Source organism: Scyliorhinus canicula, chromosome 16, assembly GCF_902713615.1.
Source record: "Scyliorhinus canicula chromosome 16, sScyCan1.1, whole genome shotgun sequence".
In the NCBI taxonomy this organism is placed as follows: Eukaryota; Metazoa; Chordata; class Chondrichthyes; order Carcharhiniformes; family Scyliorhinidae; genus Scyliorhinus; species Scyliorhinus canicula.
Window position 1 is genome coordinate 107612861 of NC_052161.1, and position 15610 is coordinate 107628470.

At 44.3% G+C, this 15610-nt stretch overlaps 1 long non-coding RNA gene and 1 other non-coding gene across 2 annotated transcripts in view; one reads left to right on the forward strand and one right to left on the reverse strand.

Moving 5' to 3' along the window:
* Window positions 1–15610, forward strand: part of LOC119979499 — a 453065-nt gene that overhangs the window by 70155 nt on the left and 367300 nt on the right. The window lies entirely within an intron of this gene.
* Window positions 4276–4468, reverse strand: LOC119951095. The gene has a single exon (XR_005457495.1). It is a non-coding gene; the product is annotated as a U2 spliceosomal RNA (small nuclear RNA).

The window sequence follows — 15610 nt, forward strand, 5'->3', positions numbered from 1 at the left end:
GAGGAGGGCGTAGAAGGGTGGGTGAGTAAATTTGCAGATGACACTAAAGTCGGTTTAGTTGTGGACAGTGCAGAAGGATGTTACAAGTTACAGAGGGACATAGATAAGCTACAGAGCTGACAGGTGGCAAATGGAGTTTAATGCAGAAAAGTGTGAGGTGATTCATTTTGGAAGGAATAACAGGAAGGCAGAGTACTGGGCTAATGGTAAGATTCTTGGTCGTGTGGACAAGCAGAGAGATCTCGGTGTCCATGTCCATAGATCCCTGAAAGTTGCCACCCAGGTTGAGAGGGTTGTTAAGAAGGCGTACGGTGTGTTAGCTTTTATTGGTAGAGGAATTGAGTTTCGGAGCCATGAGGTCATGTTGCAGTTGTACAAAACTCTGGTGCGGCTGCATTTGGAGTATTGTGTGCAGTTCTGGTCGCCACATTATAGGAAGGATGTGGAAGCATTGGAAAGGGTACAGAGGAGATTTACAAGAATGTTGCCTGGTATGGAGGGAAGATCATATGAGGAAAGGCTGAAGGACTTGAGGCTGTTTTCGTTAGAGAGAAGAAGGTTAAGAGGGGACTTAATTGAGGCATACAAGATGATCAGAGGATTAGATAGGGTGCACATAGAGAGCCTTTTTCCTCGGATGGTGATGTCCAGCACGAGGGGACATAACTTTAAATTGAGGGGAGATAGATACAGGACAGATGTCAGAGGTAGGTTCTTTACTCAGAGAGTAGTAAGGGCGTGGAATGCCCTGCCTGCAACAGTAGTGGACTTGCCAACACTAAACACATTCAAATGGTCATTGGATAGGCATATGGACGATGAGGGAATAGTGTAAGTGACTTTAGAAGGGTTTCACAGGACGGTGCAACATCGTGGGCCGAAGGGCCTGTACTGCGCTGTAATGTTCTATGTTCTATCTTAGAAAGTCATCATATATAATCAGCAATTTGAGTGTGTTCACAATAATTAATGGGGACAATATTGCCTTTCCTTCATTATTGCTGACTGAAAATCTTTTAAAACCCTACCTAACATCACTGTAGGAATATCTTCAGATGGACTGCACTAGTTCAAGAAAATGACTCGCCACCATCTTTCAAGGGCAATTATGGAGGGGCAATAATCATAAGTCTTAAATGCAATGCCCATATACCAATAATTAATTGTTTCAAAAGGTTAACATTTTGGGCATATAACCTGGATAGTCAGTTCCATTGAAGTTCCTTGACCTCAAATGCAAACAAACCTATTGTATTTTTCCAGCATTTTCTGTTTTTATTTTACAATGTTTAAGTTATGGAGTCGAATTTCAGACTAAGAGCTTTCATGACCAATGTGGAAACAAATCAAAGCTGTGACATGAGGGTGTCCATTCATTTAAAAATTAAATATATCTGGAATTACTGCACTTGCTTTGGGAAATCTGCAGAGTGCTGTTATTCCATTATTCTGAGCGCAGGGTATACTGCTAGTTTATAATTGTACAAAAATCACATATGAATTGAGGTGATACTAAAACTGAAATGCTGTGTCTGTGGTATTTAAAAAGGAATCCATTGACATCCATTAAATAGATGACTCAACAAAGGAATGATAAATGAGATCAGGACCTCCCTGGGGATACTGATCCCAGCGGTCACTAGCTGTTCGCAGCTATTTGTGCTATTTCTGCATTTTGAAATATTGCCTCTTTACATTGTAAGGTAATGGAAAGAACTGCTGACAACAATGCCGAAATGTTACCAATGTGCAGGTGGTCCAATGTCCAAAAGATAGCTTTTTGTCTATTTGTGGGCATTCCATCAAGGGTGGAACAGTCTGTGCACGTCAGCAATACAAATTCTGTATTTTTGGCAATATGGCCAGAATACAACAGTACAGTATGGCAGCCATTTTTATTGGTTGTGAATGATGCTTTGCTTCCAGTGGCAGAGAACAGGTCTACAGAGACTTGTATATTTGGAAAGATTGAACAGGCTTTGGCTCTTTTCTCTCGAAAAGAAAAGACTGAGCGGTGACCCAACAGTAGTCTGTAAAATTATGAAAGAGTTTGCTTGGGCAAAAATTATTTCCATGGGTGGTTGGGGGGAGGGGAGGGGGGGGGGGGGGGGCAATACTACAGTCCATATGTAAAAGATGGCCACTCATAAATCCAACAAGATATTCAGGAGAAAATCATTTTTTTCCAGAGAGTGGCTAGAATGTGGAACATTCTACCACATGGAGTACTTGAGACAAAAAGCATAGATGTATTTAAAGGGAAGCAAGATAAACACTTGAGGGACAAATGAATATAAGCTTATATTAATAGGGTTAGATGAAGTAAGGTTGGAGGAGGTGTATTTGGAGCATAAACGCTGGCATGGACCTCTTTCTGTGCTGCACATTCTATGCCGATCATCACTTTTGTATTATAGTGCTGCTCTCAAAGGGAGAATACAGCATCACAAGGGTATTACACAAGTTGTTTGACTGTGACCATCTTTAATAACCATAGTAAATTTGGTAGATAGCCCTGACACTGTAACATCATTCTATAACCATAGAACTGTAGAGCATCAGTGTTCACCAAAGGCTTCATGCACAGTAAGTGTTCATCTTTGAATGCGGGTGTGAAAATAGGTGATTTTGAATTTTAAAACCCAGTGCGGTTGATCCAAAATTGCCTGTTTTGTAACAATGTTCCAAAATTTAAAATAGCTCCCACTGAAGTCCCAGTCTTAAGCCTCAAATCTTTGACAAGAAGAAGCCTCTGTCTTCTTTGAATAGCAGAAGCCAAAAAGAGAGAACCAGCTGGCCTGGACTGCTCTTGCACATCTCCTTACACCTAGGTATAGGGTAGCTCTGGCAGAACCTTGGGCACTGGTCTCCAGCTTGTCCTCTATACTGGAGAAGTAAATCCAAATTAGATGTAATAAAAGGAGGCTAAACTGGATAATTGATTTGGGAAATATGATGAGCAATTAATCTGTGGCCTTTGATTGAAATACAGGCAGCACACTATCTTCATTCTGCCTATTAATGTGTGAAACCAGCATTAACTGTGCTGTTCATTGGATGCACACTCGGTGTCAAACCAGTGCCTGCCGCGATTTTGGTGTCGCGAGCCATTCTCCACCCGATCAATATTCCCGATTTTGGCGTCAAGCAATGGGGAATCCCGCCCCCTGTGTTTGCCTGGAAAAGAGAAACTGGTCCCCTCACTGCAAGTATTTTCAAGGATACTTATTCTACTTACTGCATATCTCCTAGCCTGGAGAAATGAAATCATGGGCGGGATTCACAGTTCCCTGATGCCGATTTCATAATCGGCGATCGGGCGGTGAATCCTTTCTGATGCCGAAGTTGGGGGTGGTGCCTGTTTGACCCAGGTTTTGTATCCTCCACCCCCTCTGAAATGGCATAATCACACGCTGCATCACCTGAAGGCCCTCCTCCGATGGTCCACCCCCGATGGGCCGAGTTCCCGACTGCGCGGTTGATATGTGGTCTCAGTGATCGGGAACCCGGTGTGGCGGCTGCGGACTGTGTCCAGTGCCGCCACAGTCAGGCGGGAGCCATGCTGCTGGCCGAGAGGCTTTCGCAAGGGCTGGGGGGCCTGGTGGGGGGTGGCCAGGTGGAACTATTAGAACATAGAACATAGAACAGTACAGCACAGAACAGGCCCTTCGGCCCTCGATGTTGTGCCGAGCAATGATCGCCCTACTTAAACCCACGCAACCCGTATACCCGTAACCCATTAACCTTACACTATGGGCAATTTAGCATGGCCAATCCACCTAACCCGCACATCTTTGGACTGTGGGAGGAAACCGGAGCACCCGGAGGAAACCCACGCACACACGGGGAGGACGTGCAGACTCCACACAGACAGTGACCCAGCCGGGAATCGAACCTGGGACCCTGGAGCTGTGAAGCATTGATGCTAACCACCATGCTACCGTGAGGCCCACGGCAGGTTGGGTCTGCGCACGGCCGGTGCCATGTTTTACGCGTGACAGCATGCGCGGCTATGGACCCGGTCATTCTCCAGGCGTTTATATCATGGGAGCCGGGTGTTTTACTTGGCGTGGCTGCTAGCCCCTCACTGGTCGCAGGAATAGTGAGGAGTCGGTGCGATTTTGTTGTCATAAAATACCACAGTTCTTCCACTAGCGTCAACACTTAGTCTCAAAAACAGTGAATCCAGCCCCATATCTTCTGCTATCTGGGCTTATCTGAACTTTAGCTCTCGAGTGGAAAAGCCCTCACAGTTCACTGTATCTTTTTTTAAATTACTTTTTCTGAGTTACAAAGCCAGGGCTCAGAGTGCGGTCAGGGGCAAACCCCTAATCCAGCTCCTCGCCTGCTCTAAAAAACCAATTCAAATTCAAATTGAATCTAATTCATGGTCCCCACAAGAGAGACATACCATATCTGAGCCAAAAGGCTACTACACTTGATCTTAGCCAAAAGGCCGAGAAGTGATCAGTTCACCGTATCTTACAAATACGTGAATTACTAACTATTGTTAAAACACCTGCACTAGTGCGGTCAATTCCAGTCCCACTTGGCCCAGAGTCGCAACATAGGTGAAATTAGGTTTTATATTACTACCAGTCATTTTGGTTGAGTGAAATTGACTTGCAGTCACGAGGTTTGTAAAATCTAAACACAAGTAACCTTTCATTATTAACAGTAATTATAATTAAATAGGCAAAAAAATACAACTGGCTACCAACTGTCCGATTACCAACCCCCCCCCCCCCCCCCCCCCCCTACTCTCTATATATAGACACACACACAGGGAAAGAGTGGTTGAGATGTGAAGAAAATATAATAACAGGATAATGAATCTGTGATGCAGTTGGATGACTTCCTCCTTTCTCAAGTTTAGGCCTTCATTTGAGTACTTCCTTTTCATTCTGCTTGTAATGATCTTCACTGCAGACTCACAGGAACAGCAAGCAACTGGCAGCAGAGAGAGGGAAAAAACATAGCTCCTCTTCCTTTGATGGACTAGAGGCTTCTGGCAGGTTCTCTCGAAGGAAAAATGTACCTGGCAGGAACCAAACACTGACTGTTGTCAGGCAGAACACTGTCCCTGGCTAACACACCGGTTGCCAGTTAGCCAATCGAACCAACTCCCTCCAAAACTGGTTCCTAAGATTTATTCTCCTCTCCAAAATACAAAACCTAGGAACACACTGTGCTGTTGAGCACTCTTCTGCTTAAAGGCATATTCGATTATGGGTCCATTGATGAAAAATAATTAAATGAAAGAAATGGGAACAAAGGAAATACACAGAAGGGACAATTACACTATTCTGTTAGGTTTTAATATTCACAGAAGTGAAATTCCTTTATTTTACTGCATCTTTCTTGGAGATATGTTGTGTGTGCGATAAATGTTTCTGGGAAAAGACTTGTTATGTTCCTAACTGGTGTTACTACCAACAGTCAGACCCTGGAGTGGAACCTGGCTCAACAGATCATAGCTTTTGTTTTTTATTTAGAGACATGTTTGAACAGAGTCGCAGCACTGCCAATTAACTTCAAAAAGATTAACTGTGATACACTACTCCTTCACTCCCACTACACCATCACACAGCTGTATAAGGATTATATGTGTTATAAAATATCTTATACTCAAATGTTCCCAGTAAGTAGGCAAAGTGTGGTCAGAAACACCACCCTCTAAAACCAAGTGACAGATGCCCCCCAATTCAATTGAATTTCTGTGGATTTTTCATCAGATCCCCCCAGAATGCTTGTCACGCTATGAGCCAACTGGTGTCACTGGAACTCTGACTTCCACGTAAGGGTTTCCAATTAGCACTCTTGAAGAACAAACTTTCAAATCTTCTCCCACACAAGGCTTCTCTCAGGTGCCTTCAGCAAGGATCCACATCCAGGATTTTAAACGCTCCTTTCAGTATTCTTCTGCCCTGGGTTGCCACGTGGATTCAAGATTCCATGTAATCGCTCAGGTACCCAGGCACACCAACAAAACATCACTGCTTTACAAGTTGTATTAGTGTGTCACCAACGTTCAGATTATTTCTTGTCTCTCGCTAGCTAAATTCACCAGGTCTTCACGTGGCTCTATTTAACCGGGAACCACTCTGCTGCTTTCTTTGACATCAGCGAACAGTACCATGCTCATGTTCCAGTCCTTTGTCTCTTTGACTTCAGTCTTCCTCTTTTCAACCCCTGGTTTCAAATCTGCTCTTTTTCTTCTGGGTCTTGCTTTCTGCCATGCACAATTGCCCAACCTCTACTGGCAGTTTCTGTGAGAGCTGCTTTCCCTCACATACTGGTTTCAACTGAACCACAAGTGTTTATGCTTTTTAGTGTGGGTTCCTGGTTGCTAAGCAACAACTGAGTTTTTTAACCTCTGTTTACCTCTATTGTTGCTATATTATTGTAAACCTTTAATTACAATGCAAGCACAGGTTAAAGTGAAACCAAAACCCATAGACCTTTGTTTAACAGGAGCTCACTGAAGTTTTAACCCTTCCTTAGCACATAAATACAGAAATACAAATTAAGCTGAAACTTAAACTGATACTTTATTTTAATACCCACAATGCAAATATAGATTACTTAAAACTATATCTGTTTCCCAACAGTGTATGTGAAGAAATAATGCTGTGGTATAAAAGCCATTAAGATCTGCTGCTCATGACTTTGTAAGTACACCAATGGAAATCTGGGAATACACCTTAGCCTTATCTAAATTAACCACACTAATGATGGACAGAGGGTAGAATAAATAATGGTTTTCAGTTTGTCTCTCTCTCTCCCCTGCCTATAATACTTGTAATTTTGAACTAATGAGCTCTGCCTTGCTGGTCCAGTGCTATAACCACTAGAACAGTGTTTTGCAAACATTTGTTTCCTAGGACACATTTTTGCCAATAGGCCCACCTTTGGGACTCCTGCTGGCCAACTTTGGTGATACCCACTATGCTCACTTACCTTTAATGCAAAAGGGGAGGCTGTTTGTTCCTTACGATCGAACTTGAATCAGGTTCAAAGGAGGAGAGGGCAATGCACATATCAGGTGCGGACTTCAGCCAATACCTTTGTGCCCTCTTCATCTTTATGAAAACAGAAAATCCAACCTCGCACATGCAGGACATCACAAAGGGCTATAGCAACAAAATGCTTGTTTTACTCAGCACTGGATACTCCTGTGAAATGCTACTCCAGAATGCTGACAACTTCTTGGGCTTTTGGAGTGTTTTTAATGTGGTATCATAGGCCAGGTACAGCAGCAAAGTCTTTTAATTTGGAGTCAGTTGTAAGTTAATAACTGACTCTGGGGTCTCAACCTCAAAACAAATTTTTCACCCACTACTTCTCATTCAAAATCTGAAACTTCTCCTCTCATTTGCAAGTACTTCCCTGTGTATAACACACATGGGCTTTGCATCCTTATTTGCATCGGCGTAATTAACAAAATTATACCTCAAGAAATCATCTTCATACTGCTTTGTTCCCGAGTTAAGTTTCTTCTTTGTAGGCTGTTAACCAGAGGTGCTGGAGCTCTGTACAGAGCTGACACTGGCTCTGTCCTACCCTGGACTCTCCTGAGCCGCTCTTTCCAGCAGATTCTGTTATGAGATCCTCATTAGTAGGTACACTGCTGATTTCAGTCTCTGGCCCTCTCTTACTTTTAAGAAAGTGACCCATCTTCACGGTCCTCTTGCCAGCAGCTAAATAATGGAAGCAACTCTGCTCCATGATTTGATGCCAGATACACGTACATAGAGGGCACTTGACTTCAAGTCACATGTAGGGTGCACAACCTGCTCTCTGTTGATGCTTCCGGCCAGAATACTGAATATGGCCTCATTTGTTTTCATTTAAACGGCAGCAGAAGCTGCCATTCTCAATTTAAAAGTTGTTGGCAGCCATTGAGCGCTTCTCCTCTGAGCATGACCACATGGGAATGCCGCGACCGATTGCTCTGCTATCTTCCGAATAGCCACCTGCAACGCACCTGCAGGTTGCGACCGGCACTTTGAAAAACCCTGCACGAGGCCACTGGACCCATTAAACCAGAGTGAAATGCTTAGTCACCAGGATTATTTGAAGGAAAAACATGACAAAAGGAAAGGAGACATAGTGGACGATTTTGAGCTCGCATTAGCCATCAGTGAGAACGGCAACGTGGACGGAAAATTTGGCAAGAATCAGAAAATGCAATTCTCACCCGCGAGATCACATTTTCCGATATTTCAGGCTTCTTGCCATTGACATCGCCGGTGCGATTTACGACAACTATGAAAAGGAGAACCTGGTGACCTGAGGTGATATCAGAGGTGAACACTCAGGTCACCATTAACATCCTGTCACAGAGAGGGTAGTGTAGAGGCAGATAAATTCAACTCTGAACCGGTGGGGAGGGGGGTGGGGGGTGGAATGGGTGGGTGTGGTTCAGTATCAGCATCTCAGGGAGTGAGGTCGCTCGCAGGCCTTAGCAGCCCTTCATCTCTGTGAACCATTAGGTTTAATGGGTTATGGTGGCTAGTATGCAGGCAGCACTTCCTCTGTCCTGCTTGCTGGGCTTGCGGCGATATGATTGCTGAGAGATTGGTGATGAAAGCTGCCACATGTGTGAGGTGAGTGGGAGTGGGGATGTGAGGAGCAGAATATCTACCGGAGGGACCATGAGGAATCGGAGGAGGGAGGACGGCACCATGACAAGTGTTGGGAATCCGTGAGGTGGCTGGGTGAGAGGTCACCGTGGAGGTGTGATGGGTATGTGAAGGGGTGCAGCGGAAGACAGGATGAAGCAGACTTACCCTGGTTGCATGAAGAAGGCCATTCATCTTCTTCCAGCACTGCTGCCCCATCCTCTTATGGAGTGAGCTGGTACTCACTATCGCGGCCACTGCCTCCCAGGAGGGGCTGTTGAATTTGCTTTATAGGTGTCTGCGCGATCGCGAGCGGAAGAAGTCATGGTCCTGCCCCACACCATCCAGCCATTTGGGCGGGCTCCCTCTGTGACTCGTGGTGCAGCCTTCCTGGCAGCCATCCCCCAGCTGGAATTCGAACAAATGCTAGGGAGGCTTTTAAAAGGAGGGTCCCACTGATTACAGAGATGTTGGGCAGGATTCTCCGGTCCCCGGCCAGTGGACCCATTAAACCAGAGTGGTGGTGGGCCTGTGCCGTGCGGGCACTTCTTCCTTCTGCCCTGGCCCCTGTAGGGCTCGGCTATGGCCGGCGCGGAGAAGACACCCCATTGCGCATGTGGCAGAATACGCCAGCGGTTCCGCGCATGCACGGGATTATGCGGGCCCTTTGGCGCATGCGCAGACTCGCGCAGTCCCTTTGGTGCCGGCTGGCGTGGCGCCAACCTCTCCGCCGTCCACCTCACCCCCGGAAGTGCGGAGAATTCTGCTACTTCCGGTCGGCCTGACGCCAGAGTGGTTCGCGCTGTTTTTGACGCCGGCGTCGGGCCATCGCGCCGATTGCGGAGAATCCCGTTTTAAGTTTTTCCGGGATGAGGGTAGCATATCGCGACATGAATCTGATGGGAAACAATATTGTTGATGAGGCTGAATATTTGGTGTGTTTTCTTACCATCAATGCTGGCAGGATCTTCCCAGTTTTCTCACTGGAATTAACACTTTAAAAAATATGCTGAGATTCCACCCAGTGTCTGAAATGATAATAGGTCAGGATGGTAGAAAAATCTATTTGTGCAGTTTGATTAATATATTTTAAAAATATTTTTTATATATTTTATAAAATTTGGAGCACCCAATTATTTTTTTTCCAATTAAGGGGCAATTTAGTGTGGTCAATCCACCTAACCTACACATCTTTAGGTTGTGGGGGTGAAACCCACGCAGACACGGGGAGAATGTGCAAACTCCACACGGACAGTGATCTAGGGCCGGGATTCGAACCCTGCAGTGCTAACCACTAGGCCACGTGCCACCCCTAATTTGATTAATATTGACGCAATACCATGCAGAAAATATTCTGCCGCAATTTAGGATAGTGGGTGTCAGTGCAAGGTTAATCTTGTGGTATCCCTGATCTGTACTTGTTTTTGTGATCTTTGTTCTGTGAGGAATGTTGTGAGAAGATAGAAGAAAAAATATATTTCATAAAAATGCAAAGTGGATGAAATATTGGTTCATTAGTGAGAAATGTGACTGACATTGGTGCATTAAAAAAGCCAATGTGGTCAATTTAATATTTTTCATTGGAAAACCCTAACACCAATTAAAATGGAGCTGAACACCAATTTAAGGACCCACTTAGAGACTATTTTGTGCTGGTGTCAGTATTTGGCTGCTATCTGAGCTGCACCCCTGCATTTGCAGAGACTGCCAATCCTCCTGGCAGGAGGCTAGGGAACCATTAGAGCTGGAGGTTCTGTGCCCCGATAACAGAGGCAAGGGGACGAAGACTGCTGTCTTTGAGAATAGTCTCACGGAGAGGTTTCACCTCCAATCCGAATTGTTTCTTCAATATAGCTTCTATATAGGCGCCTTCATATTAAGGCATGGATATGCTTGTTTTTTAAAATTCATTTACGGGATGTGGGCATCGCTGGTTGGACCAGCATTTATTGCCCATCCCTAGTTGCCCTTCAGCAGGTGGTGGTGAGTTGCCTTCTTGAACCACTGCAGTCCTTGAGGTGTAGGCTCACCCACTGTGCTGTTAGGGAGGGAGTTCCAGGATGTTGCCGCAGCAACAGTGAAGGAACGACCATCTATTTCCAAATCAGGGTGGTGAGTGACTTGAAGGAGAACCTCCAGATGGTGGGGTTCCCAGGTATCTGCTGCTCTTGTCCTTCCAGATGGTTTGTCGTGGGTTTGGAAGGTGTTGTCTGAGGAACCTTGGTGAGTTACTGCAGTGCATCTTGTAGATGGTACACTGTTTATCAGTGGTGGAGGGTTTGAATGTTTGTGGAAGGGAGAGAAATTAAGCAGGCTGCTTTGTCCTGGATGGTGTTGAGTGTCTTAAGTGTTGTTGAAGCTGCACTCATCGAGGCAAATGGAGAGTATTCAATTAAATTCCTGACTTGTGCCTGTGGGGGGCGGGGGGGGTGGGGGGGGGGTGCGGGGGGGGGGGGGGGGGGGGGGTGCGGGGGGGGGGGGGCAGGGGGTGAGTTATTCACCGTAGGATTCCAAGACTTTGACCTGTCCTGCTTCATTTTCTGATCAATAGCAACCCCCAGGATATTGATAGTGGGGGATTAAGTGATAGTAATGCCATTGAATGACAAGGGGTGATGGTTCAATCCTCTCTTGTAGGAGATGGTCATTGCCTGGCACTTGAGTGGCATGAATGTAACTTGCCACTTGCCGGCCAAAGCCTGGATATTGCCCAGGTCTTGCTGCATTTGAAAATGGACTGGTTCATTATCTGAGGAGTCCCGAATGGTGCTGAACATTGTGCTCTCATCCGCAAACACCCCCACCTCTAACGTTATGATGGAAGGAGGTAATTGATGAAGCAGCTGAAGATGGTTGGGCCTGGGACAACATCCTAAGGAACTCCTGCAGTGATGTCCTGGAGTTGAGATGATGACCTCCAACCACCACAACTATCTTCCTTTGTGCCAGATATAACTCCAACCCGTGGATAGTTTACCCCGTGATTCCCATTGACTCCAGTTTACCTGGGACTTCTCGATGCTATACTCGGTCAAATGCTGCCTTGATATCAAGGGCAGTCACTCTCACCTCACCTCTGGCATCCAGCTCTTTTATCCATGTTTGAACCAAGGATGTAATGAGGTCAGGAGCTGAATGACCCTGGCAGATCCCAAACTGAGTGGCCGTGAGCAGGTTATTGCTGAGTAAGTGCTGCTTGATAGCACTGTTGATGACTCCTTCGAGCGCTTTGCTGATGATGGAAAGTAGACTGATAGGGCGGTAATTGCTGTGTTGGATTTGTCCTGTTTATTGTGGACAAGGCAACATCCACATTGCTGGGTAGATGCCAGTGCTGTAGCTGTACTGGTACAGCTTGGCTAGGGGTGCACAAATCTTCAGTACTATTGCCGGGATATTGTCAGGGCCCATAGTCTTTGCAGTATGCAGTGCTTTCAGCCATTTCTTGATATCATGTGGAGTGAATTGTATTGACTGAAGACTGACATCTGTGATGCTGGGGACCTCCAGATGAGACTGAGATAGATTACCCATTTGGCAGTTCTGGCTGAAGATTGTTGAGAATCCTCAGCCTTATCTTTTGCACATATTTGCTGGCCTCCTCTATCATTGAGGATGGGGATATTTGTGGAACTTCCTCCTTCAGTGAGTTGTTTAATTGTCCACCACTATGGATGTGGATGTGGCAGGACTGCAGAGCTTAGATCTGATGTGGTCGTTGTGGAATCACTTAGCTCTGTCTATTACTTGCTGCTTATACTGTTTGGCACACAAGTAGTCCTGTGTTATAGCTTCACCAGGTCGACACCTCATTTTTCAGTGCCTAATGTTGCTCCTGGCATGCTCTCCTACTGGCTTGGTGGTAATGGTAGAGTGAGCGATATGCCGGGCAATGAGGTTGCAGTCTGTGGTTAAATACAATTCTGCTGCTGCTGATGGCCCACATTGCCTCATGGATGCCCATTTTTAAGTTGCTAGATCTGAAAGAAGTCCATACCATTTACCATGGTGGTAGTGCCACACAGCACAATGGAGGGTAACCTTAATGTGAAGATGGGACTTTGTCTCCTGTCATATGAGAGTAGTTTTAAGAAATGGGTGTTTACTACTTCAACGATGTCAGAGAGTGGGTGGAGCTGGGCTGTCTGTCAGCTTTTCACTTTTGTTTCTGAGCAGGCTGCAGGGTGTGTTTTAGTTTTGTTTTCAGTGTTGGAGCTGAAGCCAGACAGAGCAGGTGTACTGCTGTTCTCTCTGCCATGAAAAGATTATCTCTTGATCATATGGTGAATTCAGAATTATAAATGTTCTGTGTAGTGACTTTAACCTAAAATGGTTCTGTTAAAAGGTGTTTCTTTTGTCTTCTGGATGTTGTTTTGGAAGTTATTAACCCTAACCCTACTTAGTGTTATATTCTTTGGGGGTTGTATTTGAATTAAAGGTTGCTAAGGTGTTCACTGTATGTTTTAAAAAGGTTAACTTGAGTTCATAGAATAAACATTGTTTTGCTTAAAAAAATACTTCTATTTCTGCTGTACACCTGTAGAGTGGGCCATGTGCTCCCCATACCGCAATCTAGTAAAAGTTGTGGGTCAGGTGAACTCCATGACACACTTTGGGGTTCTCTAAACCCTAGCCCATAACAACTTGGGGGCTCGTCCGGGATAAAAGTCTATCTATTGGATTGGCTTAGTGAACCTAAAGACAGTGAGGGGTGAGCATATTGTGGGTGCTTTTCAGGTGTGGTATGTTAGTTTAAATAGGGAGTGTGTTCTGGACAATGGCTCTTTCAGAGGCTCTGAAGTTTATGGGGGTGGAGACGGTCACATGCAGTACCTTACGGACAGAGACTAAAAGCAGATTGTTAGAGTTGGCAAAAACATTGCAGTTAACATTACCTGACAAAATGCAAAAAGATGAGGTAATTATGACGGTGGCTAAGCATTTAAAGTTGCCTGAGATACGGTTTGACTCATTGGAAATGGCAAAAATTTGGTTATAAATTAAACAAATGGAACATGAGAAAGCATTAAAGCAGCTTGAATATGAAAGAGAGAGGAAATAGAGAAGAAAGGAAAACACGAAGAATAGCCCAAGCAGACCAAAAAGACAGAGAAAGGGAGGCACAGATCAAGGAACAAGATAAAGAGAGACAGTTTGAACTTCAGAAAATGGCCATGAAACATGACAGTCAGTTAAAATTGGCAGGCCTAAAGGGAAATGTACAGTTGGATGATAGTGATGAGGATAGTGAGAAAGAGCGTCAAAGTCGAAGGCTTGGTGGGGATCTATTTAAATATGTCCAAGCATTACCAAGGTTTGATGAGAACGAGGTAGAAGCCTTTTTCATTTCATTTGAGAAGGTAACTAAACAAATGAAATGGCCACAGGACATGTGATTATTACTGATTCAAACAAAGCTGGTAGGTAGGGCTAGTGAAATGTTTGTATCACTATCAGAGGAGTTATCTGAGATGTATGAGGAGGTGAAAAAAATCCATCTTAGGTGCATATGAACCAGTGCCTGAAACCTACAGACAAAGATTTAGAAATTTAAGGAAAGAATTTGGTCAAACATACATGGAGTTTGAAAGGATCAAACATAGTAATCAAACAGGATCAAATAGGTGGATAAGGGCTTTCAGAGAAATAAGAAGCTCTCAGAGAAATTATGCTTTTGGAGGAGTTTTAAAAATCAATTCCTGATGCAGTAAGAACTCATGTGGAAGAGCAGAGGGTTAAAACTGTGAGATTAGCAGCAGAAATAGCAGATGATTATGAATTTGTTTCCGACATCAGTTTCAGCCTGTGAGGGATAGAAACTGGGGACATGAGAAATACTCAAATGGTAACGGTAAAGGTTCTCTGATGGGAGATAATAAGGAGATAAAATAAATGAAAAGTTTCAAATATTTTCACTGTAATAAACTAGGCCATGTAAAGTCACAGTGTTGGTGGTTGAAGAAAAGCACTGGAAAGGCTGATGTAATAAAACAAGATAAGACAGTGGGGTTTGTTAAAGTGGGAAAGGAAAGCCCAAGTGAAGTGAAGGAGGTGCAAAAGATTGTACAGCCTGATCAAGAGGTGATTGATAAGAAGGTGCCAAATCTCTTTAAAGAATTTACTTGTGTGGGTAAAATTTACTCATGTGTATCAGGAGGAGCAGGTAAAGAAGTCACAATTTTCAGAGATACAGGGGCTAGTTAATCTTTAATGGTAAGAGATGAGTTATGTAGTCTGGGAACACTGTTGCCAGAAAAGGTGGTAATATGTGTAATTCAGGGTGAGAGGAGTAGTGTTCAATTATATTAGGTAAGGTTGGAAAGTCCAGTGAAGAGTTTTGAAGTGGTAGTAGGAGCAATAGAGAAACTACCTTGTCCAGGAATACAGTTTATCTTGGGTAATGATATAGCTGGATCGCAGGTGGGAGTGATGCCGACTGTGGTTGATAAGCCAGTGGAAAATCAGACAACTGAAGTGTTGAAGGAAGAATATACAGGGATTTTTCCGGATTGTGTAGTAACAAGGTCGCAAAGTCACAGGTTAAGACGAGGAGAAATCAAAGAGTGAAGATAAAGTTGAAGTACAATTATCAGAAACGATTTTTGATCAGATGGTTGAAAAAGAACAAGAACAGGTGGAGGATGAGGCGGATATTTTTAGTTCAGGAAAATTGGCAGAATTACAACAAAAAGATATAGAAATAAAAGGGATGTATCAGAAAGCATATACGGTAGAGGAATTTGAGTGTATACCAGAGTGTTATTACCATAAAAGTGATGTTTTGATGAGAAAATGGAGACCTTTACATATGCAGGCGGATGAAAAGTGGGCAGAAGTTCATCAAGTAGTGTTGCCGGTAGGGTATAGAAAGGAGATGTTGCGAATTGCACGAGGTACCAGTGGGAAGTCATTTGGGAGTAAGGAAATCTCAAGCTAAACTCCAGAAACATTTTTATTGGCCTGGACTACATAAAGATGTAGTTAAA